The following is a 21316-nucleotide window of genomic DNA, read 5'->3' as shown; positions in this document are numbered from 1 at the left end:
ACGAGTTAACGCAAAAAATCTCATGAACCGAAATTTCATCCTCGAATTGCCGATGAATCGCAAGAAAATCGATACATTTCTGAACCAACAATCACTGGTGGTGAAAAGTGGGTCCTTTATATATGGTAGTCAAACCAGGTTTGACGATCAGGAAGGTTTTCCTATGTGTTTTATGGAACTGGCAGAGGATCGTCACTGTTAATTCCGACCTGTACTGGCACGAATTGAATCATCTGAAAGAAGCAATCGCATAAAAGCAGTCAGCTTTGGCCTATAAGAAAGGAATTGTGTTCCAAAAGGGCAACGTCAGATAGCACACAACGATAGTGACTCGAAGCTTCGTCATCTTTTTTAAAGGTCGGACATGGCATCAAATTATTACCTGTTCCTATCCAAGGCGACTGATTTTGCTGGTGAAAAGATCGCCTCAAGAGTGACTTGTGAAAATTGACTGTGCCCAGAAGCAGCCTGCTTTGGCCAAGAAGAAAGGAGCTGTGTTCCAACAGGACAACGCCAGGTCACATACATTGATAGTGGCTCGCCAGAAGCTTGATTGAGAAATGTTTTGGCATCTACCACATAGTCCGGACCTGGCACCAAGTGATTAGTATCTATTCCCGTCTACGACGACTGATTTTGCTGGTTAAAAAAATCGCGCGAAGAGTAGCTAGTGAAAATATAATCTGCCAGTTTTCTGCCAATAGGGACAAGGGTTTTTATGAAATTACCTTAATAGGGATATTATATTTGCTGGGTTTCGGTGTAAAAAATATACCGAGAGCGACATTTGTACTAGCAGATCGAAAGACTGTCATTTTCGGATTTTTTATATAAGAAAAAGTATTGCTCGAGCAATTCATTAAACGGTTGAGAAGTATAAACTTTAAGTGTACAAAAAACAACTTAGAATTATATTATTTCCTCAAAAAGTTATCATTTCCATCCTTGAAGTTTTATTTAATAGAAAAATATTTGAAAAATATTATACCAATTACTTTTAGCTTATCGAAAATTGTATCTGGCAAATAAATTTCCGCTACCAAGAAAAATATGCTAAGAAATACAACAATTTTGCAACTTACACACACACGGATGTACTGCAGCAAAAGTCATACGGAATTGCCTTCAATACCATAACTGTACACACAGTACACGAGTACGTACCTGCAAAGAGAAGAGAGAGAAAAACAAACTCAATTAAAATATATTTCTTTAACATATTTTCTTAAATGCCAAAGCCAATAGTTGTAGTATTTACAGTAACCACAACAAAAACCGAAAGATTCAAATCAGAGATGGAATAAACTGATAAATACCAAGAGCACAAATTGTGTAGAGAAAATGAACAGACAGGCTTTTGGTAAACAACTCGGAAGTCACATATAAACTTATTAAAGTTGATGAAAAGATAAACCAAACAAATGGACAGTTAAAAAGATCAAGGAGAACAGGTGTTAATTGTGAAAATAAATATATACGTAGACATTACGAGTATTTATGGGTATGTAGGACGGGCATGAGTCCGAGTCTTGTGTGGGCTGCACAGGGTATTTGAAAAGGGTGTTTAAGAATAACATTAAGCACAATGATATAGACGTAGGGACCAAGGAAAGAGACTTGATAATATTAGCTAAGCTTCTAAATATTTGAGAGGTTATGTTTACTCATAGCTTTTATACGAAACAACAGCTGATCGTGTTTACTTTATGGACCTACAATAGTTGGCGATCAGAGAGCAGCAAAATTTACTGAAAGGCAGCTGTGACTTCCGGCATGGTGGCGGCTTGGCGGCATTCAGTGATGGAACTCTATACTTTCAAATATTGGATTCAAATCATCAGGCACTACGACAAAACTTTTCGTCGAGCGCTCCAGCACTGTCGTTGACGATTTGTTATATTTGGCCGTGGCGTAAATCATTATTAGCGCTTCTCGTTGCGTGCCTTTCGTCGCGCTCTCGCATTTTGGCCTATATGGCGCCGACACATGTGCATGCGCAGCCAAGAAAAGCAAATAAACAAAAGTATGTGCATAAATTTTTAGAAAACGCAAAGAAGAAAAAAGTACGATTCAGTGTAAATTTGGCACAAAAATGGGCAGCGTAGCCGATGGGACGCACCGCGACCATATAAAGAGCAACCAGCGGAAAGTATGGTGTGCGTCATGTAAAAAATCAGTGCAAAAAACAACAAGGAAAAGAGGAATACAAGAGCGGCGCAAGTAAAACGGCGGAAAAGGTCAGCGGAAAGGCAATAGCAACGCTAAAGTGGAATAAACACACGCACACATACATACATCAAATACCATCCACCCATACATATGCTATGATGGATATACATACTTACATATGTACATACAATACAGCGGTTAAAAGTGGAATTGGGTTGAGTTGTGTTAGGTTATGGTTCTGCTTTACGCGGCCGCTTTTTGCTCTGGCAGCGCAAATAATTCCTGTTTTCGTTGGTTTTTCGCACTTTGTCGTACGCTTGACTGCCGTGACATTATCTTGACAAATCTTGCCAAGTTAAGATCGGCAACAAAATGGCCAGCAAACGCGCACGACAAGCCGTGCACTCAATATGCCCAACTTATTGCGACGATTTGTAAGTAGAGGCAAAAAACAACAATAAAAAGAAAAAGTGAACAACGACGCATGCGAGGAGTACATCATCGTTTGCCTGTTGTGAACTGGCACATATGTATGTACGTGTGTATGGTATATGTATGTATCTGTGTTTAAAAGTGAGGGCGTGTGTCTGCTTGTTTATTATTGTTTAATATATGTACATATTTTTCTACTTTATCAGTTTTTGTTTATTTTTTAACAAATGCTGTGCATGTAGTCTGGCGTGAATTGTTTACTTTAGTCAATTTACTGCTGCAATCATTGGCATTACCAGATGTTTAGTATGCTCACATGGCGCGGTCATAATTATGGCCGTATGTATGTATGTACATACGTGCGTTTAGACTTAAGGCCCTGCAGGAAATTTTGCTAAATAAATATTATTTTATTATTATAATGTTTTTTTTATTATTTGTATTTTAGTTGAAATTAATTTTTTATCTTAGTCTTAATTATTTTATTTCTTAATGTTTTGTTATAATTTTTATTAATTAATTTAATTTTCTAAATTGTAATATTTTTTCTAATTTCATTTATTTTTTTTTTGTCTAGTTTAATTTTATTTATTTATTTATTTTTTATTTTATTTTTTATATATGTAGTTTTTAGTAATTGTTTTTAATTCAATTTTGTCATTTTTTATATTTTCATTAATTTTTGTAATTTTAATTAATAATTTAAAATTTTTAATTTAATTTTTTTGAATTTTTAACTAAAAATTAACTTTAATTAAATTAATATATTTGGTTTTAAATTTTATTTAATTAAAAGTTTTTAATGAAAAATTGTGATTAATTAAAAATAAAATAAATTAAATTAAATAAAATTTAAAACAGAAAAAATTTAATTAAAAAATTAAAAAAGAAACCTAATTACAATTACCTTAATTTTTTATTTTCTGGTTTAAATTTAAATTTTTTAGTCTTACTTTCTTCATTAACTAGTAAATTTTCGTGCTTTTTGTAAGCGTCTATTCTACCATTACATTCTTATGTAATTGCGATCAAAGAAAATATTCCTCTAGGGCACTCAAACCAATTTAGCTAATGTATTGAACCCATACGATTAGTCATTACCCTTTTTAATTCAGAATTTTGCTAGAATAAAAAAAAAAATTTTAGTAAAATTTTCAATGAAACATCCCCCGGGTGTGTCTATTAACAAATGAGCCGAATAAAATCACTCAATGAAAACTTCAACGTTTTAGTCAACAAAAAGATTGAACAGAAAGATGAACAGGGAAAAAGTTTACTTAATTGCTTATGAGACAGATGGTGCACTGGTGTATCAAGACTATTGCCTGAATTCCCAGCAGGGTGCGTAAATAAATATTTTCATACAATATAAGTATATAAATGGACCGTATATGAAATATTTACAACAAGATAATGATAGTTAATGTAAAATAATATTGTAAAGTGTCGATTAATATTCTAAATATAGACTGCTCAAGAGATTGCAGCATACAGAATAATCATCGTCAATAAAACGATTGACATTGATGATTGATTTTAATTTATTTTTAATAGAAATCGTGCTTAATGACATTTACATTAACACACATACGAGTACATAATCGTTCTTGTGTATATGTAACAATAGCGAGCGGTCTTCGGTTTGCTGCGTCTTTGTTCCCTTTACTTGAGAACGATTTACAAAAAAATATGTATGCACATATACATACTTATGTATATAAGTACATGTTAAGCAGCAACGTTAGTCTGTTGAGTTCGAAGGAACAGATGACGTGGGTTGCTCATTAGAGTGGTATAACAGATAGAGGATGTGGGAAGCTCATTAAAATGGCATAGCAGTTTGCTAGCTGATTTGATATTTATACCAGTTGTTGTTTTATTGGTCACTCTCCCTTTTTTGGTCGAAAAGCAGAAATGTTAAGGTTAAGCTAAGTTATGTTATTTTGGCAGTTTCGTGAGCCACCCATAGACTATTTTTGGTCCTTAGTGACGTCAGGTGGAGTGCCGTTACGTTGGTCATGAGAAGTAGTCATCCTTCAGGATGCCAGCGCTGGACGTGAATTTCAAGAGGTACTGCGGCCTCACTATCGATATTTCGTCCAGTGTCTCAATCGTTTTGAAGTCATAAAAGTGGACTTGAGAAGTTTTTTAGTCGAAACGTCTTTCTTAATCTTCTTAAGAGCCGAATTCGTCGCATTTTTGTTGTTCTGTTCGGTTCTGGAAGGGAAACTGATTATGAAATCGTCGTAAAAATTTTGTTTGAAATGCGAAATTCACAACCTACGATTTTCACAAAAAATACACGTGACCATTTTGTTCAAATCCTAAGGCTCTTATGCTTGAAATCTACTTTTTGCAAAAAAGTACAAGCTTCATTTATCAAATCAAACACTTTTACGAGCTCTTCAAAGTAGTCTTAATCAAAAGCTTTTTAGACCACCGAGAGGATGCAAGCATTGAAGAGACATAGACAAGGTCTAGTTTAGTTTTCTTTGTTGGTAGCAAACAAGGCGGAACCAAATTTCTGTCAACAATAAAAATAAAGGCATTACTTGCACGCGCTTATCAATAATTGTATTTAATTTCAGCGTTTGGTATGAGACTTCCCAGCATACCGCTGGTATCATCAGCGCGCACAAAGAGAGAAAGCCACAGATAATGTATTTAATTTTGGAAATTGTGTACAAGCAATGAACTTTAATCACCGTTATTCATTAAAAAAAGGCAGTGAAAAACGAAGTATAGTACAACAACAAAAATAATAAATAAATATAAGTAAGTGCTGAACTTAACAAGGTTCCACGGAGATAATGAGAAATTGAATTAAAGTTGATTGTGCGCAGCGCAGAGGCTTACAGTGAACGAAGTTGCCAACAACAACAGCAGCGACCGAACAGCACTTGAGGCTAAGAAAGCGCTGTGAGCTTTAGGTCAGTTTAGGTGCGCGAAAAGCAAATTGAAGGCAAAATAATGAAAAAAATATATAAGAAAAGAAAATAAATAAAAAAATATATACGTATATACGTATATATGTATATATAAAAAATAAAATAATAAAAAAGGTAAAAAAAAAGAAAAAAATAAAACATAAAACATAAAAATTGAACTAAGAGATGTATGAGATAACAAAACAAGCATGCTCAAGAGTGCGCTCTTACGCGCCGTTCAAAACAAAAATAAAGAGATTACAAAAAAAAAACGACTACAAATCATTCATGGACATTTTCTCAGTTGAGTACTGCTACGGTACCGTTATTTATTTTCGTTTTCAATTTGCGAAAAAGTGAAAATGTCAAGTGCATCAAGTGATGCGTAGCCGATTGGAACCAAACGCGCAACAACAACAACAAAGGGAACAACCAGCAGCAGCAGCAGTAGCTGAAGAGGATTTGCTTTGGTAGACAACAACTTGATTAAACGAAAGGCAACAATACAAAGTCTTCGTGCAGCCTGAGGAGGCGAACGGCACGCGGTAGTCGCTCAAGCACAACGCAAAGTGGTGGGCCACGCTTTGGGCAAGTCAGTCAAGCAACAAAGTAAAGTTTTAGTGTTTGCCTTTCTCATTGACTCTCAACTCACTGCTGCAAGCATACGTTAGCGAAATGGGTCAATAATATAAATGCAAATTAAGCGAGTTATAAACGCGTCTTTAATAGTGGCGCATTAAATGCAACTTGTGACAACACACACACACACAATCTTGTCAAGATTTAACGAGTTGATACTGCAGAAGATTGCTTCGTGATTAGAATAACTATTAGAATTGGTTTAAAAAACAAAAACAAAAACAAAAACAAAAACAAAAAACTTCCGCAGCTGTGTTGCCAGCCAATCACGCTAAGTGGTTATTAAGTTGCTGTCGTTGGCAACGCGAAATTCCTACAGCATGTGCTCATGCTTAAATTTATATTACTCCAATTATTAAATGTGTTTTGCTTATGTTGTTAGTTCCGTTCTTTTTACAGTTTGCTTTGTTGTCAGTGCTGCTGTCGAGCTTTCGGCGAAACTTGATGTTTTCATTTCATTACTTTTATTTTCGGAATGAAGATTAAGCAGCGAAGGTAGCCGGAAAATTTAATTGCAAGAAAATAATAAGATAGTGTGAAGAAAAGGATAAGTATGCACGTTAAAAGGTATTAAAATATGAAAATAAGAACGAGGACGGTTTTCACACCCCTTAAAAGGAAGTACTACAAAAAGTACCATTAATAGTTTCGTTAAAAAAAGTGGTTTCGTGCTTTCACATTTATGTGGAGAGCATTCTTACAAAATTATTTTCGAGCTTTCACTTTTACTGAAGAGCTTTCAAACAAACAGTGATTTTCGTGCTTTCTGTTTTACGTAAAAAGTTTTCTTACAAATATTGGTTTCGTGCTTTCACTTTTACTGAAGAGCTTTCATACAAACAGTAATTTTGTGCCTTCAACTAAACGTGAAAAGCTTTCATGCAAATTAAAATTAAATACAAACTAAACCACAAAGGTGAGTTGGTGATTTCATTAAAAAAAAGTGTTGCACAGAGCTTTCATCTAATTAAAAGCTCGCATTACAATGTGCCGTGGGTGACTTTGCCTATGTTTTATTAAGCTCCCACTCATAAATTCACTTGAAAACTTATTCATTTTGTTTACCACTTCTTTACGTACCTACTAATATAATCATGTCTCTTTTAATTGTTTATAATATGATAACCGCACCCTGTGCACAGAGACACCCTCTAAAAGTAAAAGTAGCAAATATACCTATACTCAAAACTGTGCTTTCGGACGTCGTAAAGGTGTTGAATGAAATGTGCCATAATTTTAGTAAAACTGCCTGTCAGTTGGATTAACCAGATCCACAAACAACCAGCACGGATCATTAATATAAGACTACAACAAAATCGATAAATAATATGTAGAAACGATTTAGGATGGTAATTTGTATGACTTAGCTCATTTCACTGACTGAGACACCGATACACACAAGCACTTGAATTTTTTCGCTATCTTTCTGCATCTCATGCTATGCAAATAGAATTCTATTAATAAAGCTGTGACTCGTTTGCAGCTGTTCAAGCCGGTTTCAGTCGAGTTAAGTGTATATGAAGATAAATAAAAATTGAGTGTTGTTTGTCAAACTGAATAAAGTACTATATTTTGATTGCTTTTAACAAGTTGGGGTGATTTTAAGAACAAATATTTTAGGGTAATAGTGATTTATAAGAGAGATTGCGTTGGTGAGTCTCATTAGAGCTTATGAAACATAGAAGAAGATATATGTATAACTAGACTAGGGACGTCATTTTGAAAAGTTCGGAACTTCTTGATCCCGTACCCGCTCTACCAAAAGAACTTTCGGACTGTTCCTATTCTAGCAGCAGTTCACTGTTGTAAGCATCAATATAATGTAGTATATAATTAGCTGAGCTCAGGTTTATATATAATTTTTGTAGCTAATTTTTAAAACTGTGGGGTAAATTTTTGTGAGTTTTTGAACATTTTGTTTAGAAGCTTAAACCCCGTTATTTTAAGCTAATCTCTTTGATATTTTAAATATTTTGCTTGAAAAATAATGAACCATTGTCTTAAAAGCGGCTTCTAACACGACGGTAATAGCGCATTACTTCATTGCTTCGAATGACAAATAAGAAGCAGGTTTTCTTCGGCAATAATTAATATGGAATTGAATTGTTAGTAAAAAAATTAGATAAATTACGAAAAATATAAAGAAATAAACGAAATTAATATGAAAAATATAAAAAAAAATAATAATAATAATAATTAATACTCAATTGAGCTGCTAAGAAAAAAATTACGATAAATTACGACAAACAGTAAGAAAATTTAATAAAAAGAAAATAAAAAAATATTTATTATTATTATTTAAAAGAAAAAAATTAAGATAAAAAATAAAGCGAAAAAAACAAAAATATATAAAAAAATAGTAATAAATTACTTAAAATATCAGAAGCAACTACTTGAAACAAAAACCAAACTCACAAAACAATCAAAAAAAATTCATATACCATATTTACCAAAACAAATAAAACATATGCACACTTCTAATATATGAAGTGTAAATGCAAACAACCCTAGTAATTTATTGTAGTCGCACATATGTATGAACATAAAAGCTTTGGCAAAAAAATAAAAAATAAAAAAAAAATAAACTTACAAAACTATTCGACAAAAGCGCGCAAAAACCCATAAAAATAAATCAATTCGAATTCAAACTTGGAAATTTAGTTTGCCGCTTCACGGTACTTAAAAGTCCGCACTTGAAGCTGAGCTTTATGGTTGCGCTATTAGCCATAAAGATTACAGTTAGAAGCGATATGCATGCACATGGTTAGCGATATTTGGAAAAGGTCGTAAAGGCGAGACAAAACAATAACAATTTAATTTAACAAAGTGACAAATCATAAAAGGAAGTAATTACTATTTTTTGATAAAGTTTATGCGAATTCTTTGAGAGTGAGATATTTCAAAGGCAAAAAAATGTATAATAAAAAAATTAAATATGCAAAAAATAAAAAAAACAATAAATATATACAAAAATTTAAAAATAAATAATAATAAAAAAATATTAATGAAACGAACATGTGATTTCTCATAGAAAAAAATTAGTTATATAGTATTTAAAAATTAAAAGAAAAAAAATATATGAAAATATTTTAAAATAAATAATAAAAAAAAAATAATAATAAAAACAATAATAAAAAAAATAAAAAACAAAAAAAATTATTAAATAAATAGAGAATTTCTTATAGACTTTAGATCATGAATTTTTCATCAAAAATTAGTTCAGTTAGATAGGAGATCAGCGTCTCTAACTAATAAGCTTGTTAAGCAATCGCTCTTTGTGAACAAAGGAACATAACGTTATAGTTTGGATACATTAAACCACAATCGACTTTCCGAAAAAACGCCTGCAGAGACTTTGCGCGATTCAAATGATTTCCGCGATTTATGGTAAGACGGTCAATGGACAAGGCACTTCGATTATTTCGAATCGCTGGTTGTTGTTGTTGTTGCTGTAGCGACCGAAGACATTGCTGAAGTAATTTCGAGGAATGACCGAGTTGACAATCTTTGGCCGAATAAAAACCCGGGTCCGTTCCGGTTACTTAGACGCGTTTGTCGTGGGAACACGTCGTCATTCATGCTGATATCGCAATACGAAAAAACGCGTTTCAGTGAAATCTTCACCGCTTATTTTTTACAGCTTTGCCTGTCTCTCTTTCTACGTTAAATTTTCTTGTGTTTTTATGGCACTACGTAGTCACATGGTTCCTAAAGATATAAATCTTCGTTTTGTAACTTCGACCTTTCCCTTTCAACCGCAAAATTTGAATTTCTCTTTCAGTTAAAAATCTTTAATGCCTGCTAAAAATATAATTATTTTCTGTTTTCGGCGCTTTCTGTGTGCATTATACTTTTTTAATTTAGTTTTTATTTTTTTTTATATTTTCTCTTTTTTTTATCGTATTATAAGTGTATTTGGTGCACTATTCCCCTTCCTTTTTTGTATGGCACACCTTTGCTTTGCGCAAATATCCGCCGCACTTTGTGCGTCCATAATTGTTGTTTGCTTTGCTGTTGTTGTTGCCAGTAACCACAAGTGCAGACGCTATTTTTGCTGCATTTATTTCATTTTTCTCTTTTTAACATTTGCTTTAATTCTTTTTTCAATTTACATCATTGTTATTGTTGGAATTATTTTATTTATTATGACTTATAAGCGCTTCACAGGCACTTCTTGTTTTAAAAGCCGCGTCCAGCAGCCAGCAACCGCCAGCCAACAGGCAGTAATGCGTTGCGTCCGTATGCTCTCAGGTGAATTTTAGCAGATTTTTTTGCCATATTTTTATGCAACTCATGGTAGTTGCTTTTACAATAACGCAGCCGCTTGTTGTTGCTTGTTACTTTTGGCCATTGCTGCTGCTGCTGCCATATGCGCTTGTTGGCCATATTTCGCTTGCTTGCAACATCGGCGCTCTAATTGGTAGTCGGTTGCTGTTTGAATTTTATATAGAAGTGCTGCAGCCGCAGCTAAGAGCGTTTGAGCGGCGTGCAGACGCGCACACAGCTTGCTTTTTCAGCCTAAATATTTTGCCCCATGTGAAGTAGAGCGAAAAGCTTTTCCAATGAAATTTTCAAATTGCCGCAAAACTCTTGCGGTTTAATTAATGATTTATAGTTTTTATTTTAGTTGGTTCGCTGGTGTGTGTGCGCGATTTTATTGAGTTTGAGTAGGCTTAAATTATATTTTTAAATTGCTTTCATATTTCTGAACTGGGTTCACGTTTTTTTTAAATTTTTAAGTTTTTTTTTAAAGCACTTTCATTCATAATATTTCAGTTTTTCTAAATTTCCAATACACTCCCTTTTTGCTTAGTATTTATTTTTAATATAATTTTTTTAATTGTAATTTTATAAAATAATTATTTTTTTATTTTTTAATTACTATTATGTATAATTTTTTAAATTTTATTGTCTTTTTTGTAAATTATTTTGCGTTTTTTTTAATTTTTTTATATCATTTTTCTTATTTTTTGTATTTTTAATATATTTTTCAGTTATGTTTTTTATTTTTTTTTTTTGCAAATTTATAAAAAAAAAATTATTTTTTATTTTTTTTTTAATTACTATTATACAAATTTTTTAAATTTTATTGCCTTTTTTTAATTATTTTGCGTTGTTACTTTTTTAGTTATTGTCTTTTTTTAATTTAATTTATTTTGTGTATATAAATATTCTATAAAGATCCAAAAAACTCAAATTCCACACTTTTTGTGTTCTTATTTTCAATATTTGTTTTTTTATTTGTAAATTTATAATATAATTTTTTTTATTTTATTTTTAATTATTTATTATTTTTTTTTTATTATGTATTTGTTTTTTTTTATCATTATTAATTTATTTACATTTCTTATTCCTTATTTTGTTTTATATAATTTTTAAATTTTCAACTAATTTTTGATTAGATGGAATGTCAGCTCTAACAACGACCGTTCCCACGATCAATCCGGCAGCACCATGCCTCGAAATTACTACAGGAATTTTTTCTACCGCTACAACAGCAGCAACGGTATTCATAGAATTTCGACTGTGTTAGACATTTTTTTAAAAGCCACGATTGTTTAGCAATTTCGTACAATAAATGTATTGTGTTTGTATATACATACATATGTGCATGTTAATTGCATAAACAATTTTACATACAATAAAATTACTTAGAAAAATGCATAAATCAATTTAATTGTTGTCTTGTCACTGTGTAAGTATAAACAATTACAAATAGTTATGCCATAAAATGCTGTAAAATATTCGAAAATGATATGCAATAAAAATTAATATTTACATATGTTTTTAATTTTATACAATTATTGCATTATGAAATGCATAATTTATCACAATGCACATTCTATTTTCTACTCAGCTGCTTATTTACATGAATTTTTACAATTATGACACAGACAATTTGATATTCAGGCTTTAGAAAAATTAGCAACACACAACACACCTTTTGCGCATTTGCAACGCCGCTTGTGTAATGAATAATATACACACACACATAGAAGTATATACATATGTATATGCAAGCGCATAGAGACATGTGTGTGTGCAACTACTCACGAGTGGGTAAACAATATCAAATTAAAAGGCAAAAAGCTGAACAAATGCGAGGAAACGCTTGCTTTGAACAGCGCCGCACTTAGTGAGCGCGAGACAGGCGTCTCTTTAGTGTTTAGCTACCAGGCAAACACGCCGCCAACGTCGCTATAATCGCCCACCTGTGCGCCGCGGCTAAGCTTCACGTGCCGACACCCAACCATCGCGAGATACAACTAATAAATCAAAATGATCGACACTTGAAATTTGACCAACATTTCAGCAGAAAAAATATGCGGAGAAACAGCAGCAAACAATTAATTAAGGGGCTAAAATTTGGGGGGCGGAACGTAAACAAAACACAAAATAAACAACATTAATGAAACATAAACAACAACAACTACAAAAAATGCGACTTTATTTCACAGCGTGTGATTAATTTTCGATTTTTACACTTTTCTGACTGTGAATCATTCGGTGTTTAGGTGTGAACGCGGAGATACCTGCTTGCTTGGTCGAGTGTGACTAGATGTGTGTCTTTACTATACATATCACGGCGCATATTAAATATGCGAAATGAAGTATGGAACAAAATAGCATAAACAATTAAACAAAAATTAGTTGAAATAAAAAAATAAAAATAAAAAAATAAAAATAAAAAAAAAACCATAAAAATAAAAATAAATAAAAAAAAAGATGAAAAATCTAAAAATACATATATAAATCAGGAAAACAAATATTAAAAAATTAGTAAACATTTTTTTTTAATATTAAAAAGAAAAAGAAATATATTATAGAAAAAAATAGAAATAAAACAAACAAATAATAGAGAAAAAATATAACGAATACAAAAAATTAAAAACAAAAAAAAAAGTAAAAATATTAAAAAAAAAATTTTTTTAAATAAAAACAAAAAATAAAATAAAAAATATAGAATTCAAAAATAAAAATGAAATAAAAACTAGAAACAAAACACAGATACAAAAAAGATAATAAACAAGTAAGGAAGGGCTAAGTTCGGGTGTCACCGAACATTTTATACTCTCGCACGATAAAGTGATAATCTAGATTTCATTATCAGTCATTTACATATTTTTCAAATACCGTATTTGTGTAAAGTTTTATTCCGCTATCATCATTGGTTCCTAATGTATATACTCGTATTATACAGAAAAGGCATCAGATGGAATTCAAAATAGCGTTATATTGGAAGAAGGCGTGGTTGTGAACCGATTGCACCCATATTTTGCACATATCATCAGGGTGTTAAGAAACTATAACATACCGAATTTAATTGAAATCGGTTGAGTAGTTCCCGAGATATGGTTTTTGGTCCATAAGTGGGCGACGCCACGCCCATTTTCAATTTTTAAAAAAAGCCTGGGTGCAGCTTCCTTCTGCCATTTCTTCCGTAAAATTTAGTGTTTCTAACGTTTTTTGTTAGTCGGTTAACGCACTTTTAGTGATTTTCAACATAACCTTTGTATGGGAGGTGGGCGTGGTTATTATCCGATTTCTTCCATTTTTGAACTGTATATGGAAATGTTTGAAGGAAAAGACTCTATAGAATTTGGTTGTCATAGCTGTAGTAGTTTCCGAGATATGTACAAAAAACTTAGTAGGGGGCGGGGCCACGCCCACTTTTCCAAAAAAATTACGTCCAAATATGCCACTCCCTAATGCGATCCTTTGTGCCAAATTTCACTTTAATATCTTTATTTATGGCTTAGTTATGACACTTTATAGGTTTTCGGTTTCCGCCATTTTGTGGGCGTGGCAGTTGGCCGATTTTGCCCATCTTCGAACTTAGCCTTCTTATGGAGCCAAGGAATACGTGTACCAAGTTTCATCATGATATCTCAATTTTTACTCAAGTTACAGCTTGCACGGACGGACGGACGGACAGACAGACATCCGGATTTCAACTCTCCTCGTCACCCTGATCACTTTGGTATATATAACCCTATATCTGACTCTTTTAGTTTTAGGACTTACAAACAACCGTTATGTGAACAAAACTATAATACTCTCCTTAGCAACTTTGTTGCGAGAGTATAAAAATTATTTAGATTTTTTCGTGTTATTGGCACAAATATGTTGAGTCAAATATGATTACATGCGGATAATAGTAATTAAGCACGAAGCAGGTGGAGTTCAAAAGCCACTTAAGGCAGTAAATTGCTTACAAACGACTTTTACTTAACACTTTTGGTGATTGCCTGAGAATTTGCTATAAAAAGAACAACAACAATACCAAAAAACTAAAAAAGATATGTTAAATGCAATATATAGTATTACGTAAGCGTACAGTTTCTTTTCTTATGGCATAAAAGGATATAAAAAGTTCTTCAACTTCATTTTGAGCGGTCAGTTTATATGACAGCTATACGTTATAGTGGTTCGATCTGAACGATTTGTTAGGATATTGTAGCATTGGCTTGGACAATAATATATACCAAATCTCGAAAAGCTATCTTGTCAAACAAAAAAGTTTTTCGTACAAAAACTTGTCTTGGATCGTTCAGTTTGTACGGCGGCTATACCCTATAGTGGTCCCATGTGAATAATTTGTTCACAAACAGAAGCGTTGCATTGGAATACATTATGTATCAAATTTCAGGAAGATATCTTGTCCAATAAAAAAGTTTTCCATACAACAACTAAATTTGGATCGATCAGTTTATATGGTAGCTACAAGCTATAGTGCTTCTATACCGACGATTCCCACAACAAAGCAACTACTTGGAGAGAGAAGAAAGTGTACAAAATTTTAGGTTGATATCTCAAAAACTGAGAGACTAGCCCGCGTATATGTATACAGACGCACAGATGGCCATGGCAAAATCGGCTCGGCTGAGCATTTATATATGTACATTACGGGTCTCCGACTCCTTCTAAATGTAATAAACGCCGTGGCAAACTTAATATACCTTATTCAGGGAAAGCGGTGGTCCACATAAGGTTTTTTGAAGAATTAATTATTAAATACTCGTAACGCACCAAAAATCAGGAAAATTAACATAATTTTATAGTTTTATACTTTAAAAGCTCTTTTTTCAGCAAAACCACGGCGCTACATTCACATTATGAACTGTCAAACTGTTTATTTATATTACAAAAAAAGATAAATAAATAATAAAGTCCATTAAATTTCCCACAGTAAATTCCGTGCAGCTTAATCTATTTTCATCTACAGTCAAACAGTCATCACACCTTTTGGCGCACATAAAAATCAATAACAAAGCCACTGAATGAGATTTTGCCCGAAGGCCTTGCCGCCCTTACCTTTCGCAGCAGCGAACTGTTGGTTTGGCAGACGGACGGGTGAAAATCACTGAAAGCCGGCAATAATATTTTTCGCTTTGTAAGCGCTGCGAATGAATGCATAGAGGCAGTGAATAAAAGTAGCAGAAAAAAATTAAATTGCACTTACGCTTCTGGTGGGCAATGCAATAGAACGCGGACTGGATGGCTGGTTGGGGTGGTGAGTGGTAAGGTCGCCGTGTTGGCAGGGAATGTGACGAGTGTTTGAAACTGATGAAATTCGCACAGCTCGACCAAAGGCAAAGTCGAAAACAAACAAGTGTATATGTAAAGCATAGAAAAGTTCAAATGCCAACAGTGGCCGACGGCTTGGCAGTAGCTGGATTTTGTGGCGCGCTCTTGGCGCTGCGCGTAGCATGAGGTCAGGCCGTGCAGACGACGTAATAGTTAGTCAAACGATTGCAATGGACTATACAAAAATTCCTAACGAAACGAAAAAATAAATAGCAACATAACAAAAAAGGCGAAATGGATAAAAGAAGAAATGTGCTGTTGGTGGTACAAAGTCATGTTGATTTAGCGAAAAGTTAGTTGGCGCATTGCACGGGGCGCATAAAAGGTGCTGCTGGCGGTCAGCAATAGGTGCTGTTTGTGCGCTCACTGATTTGGTTACGGTGCGGACGTGAATGCCAGCGCAACGAACAGCAAACAGAACTGCAACACGGCTTACAAATAAAAAAAAAAAAATCCAGAAAAAATACGTTGACGTCGGTGGCAATGAAGCTATAATACCGTTCACATGTGCATTTCTTACGGGATAAATGGGTGTAAAAAGAACTTAATCTTCATTTTAACCAGTCCGTTTGTATGGCAGCTATATGATATAGTGCTGCGCTCTGAACAATATGTTTGGAGATTGTAGCGTTCCCTTGGACAATAAACTACACCGAATTTCGTAAAGATATCTTGTTAAATAAAAGTGTCTTCCATACAAGGACTAGAATCTGATCGATCAGTTTGTATGGCAGCTCTATCCTATAGACGTCCGATAACGGCGGTTACGACAAATGAACAGCTTCTTTGGAAGAAATGGGGTATGAGCTAAATTTGCTGATCGATATCTCAAACTATGAGGAACTAGTTCGCGGGGCAAACTTAATAAAACCCATACAGGGTATAAAAATATGCGAGGAAAATAGGAAGTGCAGAGGTGATGACACGACACAAAGCGTGCGGCGTAAAAATGGGCCGCTGGACAAGAAAAGTGGTGTGTGATGGTTAGGAAAGTGAGACGCTTGATGAGGTCGGTGGTGGGGTTAGCGCAGGTAATTTGTTGGGGCTTCCTTTCAAATACAACAGCATGTGGCAATGTGTGATAAATATATGCCGTGTTGCGATTGTGAATGAGCCAACAGCCCGGTGCTAGCAACACAAACACTCGTCCACGCAATAGACGCCATAAAATAATTGGAAGAAACACCAACAAGCCTACAAAGTGCACAACGTTAAAGTGGAAAGCAGGAAAATTGCAGAAAATGCACATATAAAGTGCAGGAAATATAAAGTAGAGACGCAAAAACATAGACAATCAGGCAATCGGGCGAGCTACGAATATAGCAAAGTAAGGAGAACTAGCTGGGAGTGAGGCAGTGCCTCGAACAAGTAGCGCATACAGAGGTCGTACGCGAAACCGCATAAAGCAGGCAAGTTCCGCCACACGACACGAGTGGAGTCGGCACAAATACTTAGAAAGCAATAACAACAGATACACTCCAACTATATAAATATTACTTAGAGGCATGAATGCATGCAAAGTAAACAAGTAAATAAGAGTTCATTGCAGAAAGATTCTCATATTCCAGTAACTGGAAGCATAATAGTCTAGCGTGTCGAATTAGTCGGGTATTAGCAGCAGTACCCGTTGGTTGTGTGATGTGGTGGTGTGTGGGCCATGGTGCAGGAGTTGTCGGGCTAACGTAGACACTTTGTGACAAAAGCGGACTTCGCGGGGCGACGAAGAGGTATAGAAAGTGTGTTAGGAATAGCGTGTCGTTGGCCTTAGACAATAAATGCAGTAAGTAAGCGGAAATTTGAAAACAAGCAACATGTAATGGTATGGCATAAAATATAAACGACACTTGCTCTAATCCTGCTTTTGCAAAGATGGCAGATGACAGACGTCATATACCTTTGTAGTGTTACGCTTTGGAGAAATGTCAGTATTGCTAGCAATATTGAAATCTTAGACAGCTACATTTGGCACATTTTCCTAAAGAAATATGTGCTTTGGTAATTTCTGTTGGTATATCGAAGTAAAATTTCGAGCCGGTGAGTTTGATAGGGGTCTACCACACATATTTCTATGAATATGGTTAGAGTTTAACAGAAACTTAAGAGCCTCAGGGTTTAAATATTACGAGAGATTTCGAATCTCATATATACCACTTCTGAATTTTGAAAAAACTTTATTAAATAACATTACATTTTTTGAAGAAATTATCCTGTATATACAATACTTTTTAGAGACACCAACAGCAGCTCCTTTTATGTAATTAAGGTGAACTTTCTATATGCTGAGCTTTCATTTGTTCAAAGTTTGTCCCCATAAATTAGGCTGAATACGTTTATACATCGCTTTTTAGTACGAAATTTCCTACAATGTTTTGGTGTTTCTCAGGACGCACATAATTTTTGAAGACCTGGTTCAAAAGAGTACCACTTTCTTACTGTCTCGCATAATTCAGTTTCTTGACGTTGCTATTTATGCCGGCTTCACAGATCTTTGTTTAGTTTAAAGTGTTATCCGTTTGTTGCACCTTGTCTCTGATCTTTAATATTAAAATAACTCCTGGTAAGTGCCGATATTTTTCACTTTGCTTCTTAGTATTCGTTTTTTTTTTTAAGTTTTCGAGTTTCCGAGTAAGTAATCATACTTTTTTTAAGGGAATTGTTCATATGAGAACCACTTCCACGCTTAATTAAGTGCTTCAATCGTCCGATTTATTATAAGTAGTAAGTACATCACCCTTTTTGGTGTCAAGAGTTAACTATTTTTCTAAAACTCACGCAATTATAGCATGTTTCTTCAGTTAATTTCTCTGTAATCAAGTTTCTTGAAAGCTTTAAGCTATTATCAGCACTATCAGCACTATGCAAAAGCTCGCCCAACCTTAAGTATTTTTCTGAAGTGCATGCTTTTTAAGAAGTATAGCTCACCGCTTGCAACACAACAAAATACTTTTAATACCCACTTCAGACTTGAAACCACAATGCAAGCATGCTTCAGACAATCAGAGAAGAAAATCGTTTAAAAGGAAGAAGCAGTAAAAAGCAAGCAATCATTAATCCAGAAAGTACAGCAAACTAGACGACAGGAAACATGAAAATCTAATAGACTAACTGTTGTTGCAAGAGCAAATGAGAAGTGGTTAAGTATGGAGAGCGCGGAAAAGCATAATAATGAGAACTTACTGTAGAGCAGCGTGGAACTGCGAAGAAGAAAATGTGAGCAACTAAATATTTATAAATAAAAGTCAAAGCAACTAAGCATATCAACTATTTAAAATATATAAACTTTACTTAGGGGCAAAACTTTATGGGTTAGATACACGGGTGGTGGGTGGTCTATTCGGACGGCCTAGGCTATAATCCAGCAGGCAAGTCGAGTGCACCGAAGCAACGAAATGTAATCACCATTCAATTTGCTTCCTATTTATATAGTTAGGCAAATATATACCGACTTTTGTGGCAAATCGAAGAAAAAGTGTGAGGCAGACACATAAAAAATGGCGAATAAAAAGCCAGGTAAACAATGTTAAGCCACAGAGTGGTTGCGGATTGCAAACGGCGGCCAACAACAAGTTCTAATAGGCACGAGCAAGCACAACAGACACTCAACGAACAGTATACGAGCGTGTACGCCTAGAACTTAGGTGGCAGAAGGAGGCAGTCAACAATTCTTTAGGCGACTACACGCGTCAGTGCAATCGCAATTGTTTGGCGACCGAAGCTAAGCTGAAAATAAGAAGTTGCAAGCGCAAGTCATGCCGCTATTGCAGGCAATGCAATGAAGTAATGCAACATTGTGCTGGCAATGGCAACAAACTCAACGAAGCGCCGAGTCCAAGTAAGTGTGTGCTATTACTATGCAAGCCGGCTAGAGAATCTTCAAGTGTCGTTAGCACTTGTGCGAGCGCGCGAACGTTAGCTGACTGGCTAATTGCGGTCGGGCTGACTGACTGACGTCTTGACTGCTTGCATGGCTAGTTGCTGTTGTTGTACCTTGCATGGCTGCTCACGCTAGCTGGCTATTGGTTTGCTTGGTTAGCTAAATAGCGGTTGAAGTGTTTCAATGGCGGACTTGTAACTATGCTCCATGCCACTTTACAATATAATTTTACAAATACTGTATTGCTAATGTTGTGGCCGCTGATCTACAAGCGCGATAATAATGCATTATCGGCTCATTTGTTTGTGCACTTAATGTGATTGAGCGAATGTGCTGTACATGACAGAAAAACAGCTAGATTTCACATACTTGTATGCATAATATGAGTGTAATTAAAGCGCCGGGGTTTCATAAGAATTTCATAAAAAATAATGTATTCGAAATATATTGTAAAATCGTTGTAGCATTAGCTACAATAATGGTTTAAAACGAGGTTGCATTAGCTTTAAGCTGTAGTTGAACTACCCCTTGACATCAAGCAAATATGCTTTGTAGTTCATAAAAATGTTATAACAATTTTTACGAGAAATTTTATAGCAAATTTTCATAACGGGCTTGAGCTTGAAAGCATGTTTGTACTAATTTAGCGCTGTATTGCCAGTGCTAATGCGGAAATTGTAAATAATTATTTAGAATAGATTGCAAAATGTTAATTTTTAAAAACAAAATTGAGGTTATCATGAGAGTTGTAATTGCAAATATAATGAATATTTTTACGAATGCAGAAGCCTTTGAAAATGGTAAAAAAAATCAAAGAAATTTATAGTATGTTGAAACCCATCGGAAAAATAAGATAAAATATCAAACATTAAAGGAAAAATGATTTACGGACAATCTGGGGCCGATATTGTTGAATTTTTAAGGATTAAAAAGTGATTTAATTTTCACTCCTTCCTCAATTAGCCTCAAAATTTATGTGAAAAATTCAAATACTCGAATTTTTAGATTTTTTATTTTTTAAAAAGGTAGAGAAAGATCTTTATCAAAATTTCGATCGGTCAATTTGTATGACAGCTATGTATGTATATGCTATAGTGATCCGAATTAAATAATTTGTTTAGAGATTGTAAAGTTGCCTTGCAGAATAATCTATGCCGAATTTGCGAAGATATCTTGTCAAATAATGGAAGCTATATGCTATCGTGACCCCATATCGGCTACTCTTACAAAAATTTAGCTTCTTGAGGAGATATAAGACATATCTAAAATTTCAGATCGATATTTCAAAAACTGAGGCACTAGTACTGTACAGTCAAACTGTATGTAATAAACAGACATGTCTAAATCGAGCCACTTCGACACGCTTATCAGTTATAAATGCATATATTTTTCTTTCTGGGTTTTAAAAACTTCGCGGAAAACTTAATATGACGTATATCATTTGATATTACGACTATAAATTTCGCACACATTTTAATAATTTTGGAAATAAATAATTATGAGTAAAATAGCTTTAATTCATAAAAAAAACATACAATTTGATATAGAGTTTTAACAATATCTAGGCACGTAATTTGCAAAAATTTTCAAAGAATAATAAATTAAATAATGCATTTAGATTATTTCAATTAATAATCGCACTTCCTGCACCCTTATTACTATTACTCACTGCCCTTTATTATAATTA

The 21316-nt window shown here is 34.0% G+C and overlaps 1 protein-coding gene across 14 annotated transcripts in view; it reads right to left on the bottom strand.

Moving 5' to 3' along the window:
• Window positions 1-21316, bottom strand: part of LOC120779182 (poly(rC)-binding protein 3) — a 252098-nt gene that overhangs the window by 124538 nt on the left and 106244 nt on the right. Inside the window, exon 1 of one of the 14 annotated variants that reach the window (XM_040111428.1) lies at window positions 1083-1164. The exons of the other annotated variants lie outside the window; for them this stretch is intronic. The gene's annotated coding sequence lies outside the window, so the exon portion shown is untranslated. Of the gene's footprint in view, window positions 1-1082; window positions 1165-21316 lie in introns of those variants that run through there. 14 annotated transcript variants of the gene reach the window in all.

The sequence above is a fragment of the Bactrocera tryoni genome, chromosome 5 (genome assembly GCF_016617805.1).
Source record: "Bactrocera tryoni isolate S06 chromosome 5, CSIRO_BtryS06_freeze2, whole genome shotgun sequence".
In the NCBI taxonomy this organism is placed as follows: Eukaryota; Metazoa; Arthropoda; class Insecta; order Diptera; family Tephritidae; genus Bactrocera; species Bactrocera tryoni.
Note: the sequence above shows the minus strand (reverse complement) of the source record. Positions and strands in the feature narration are given on the sequence as shown.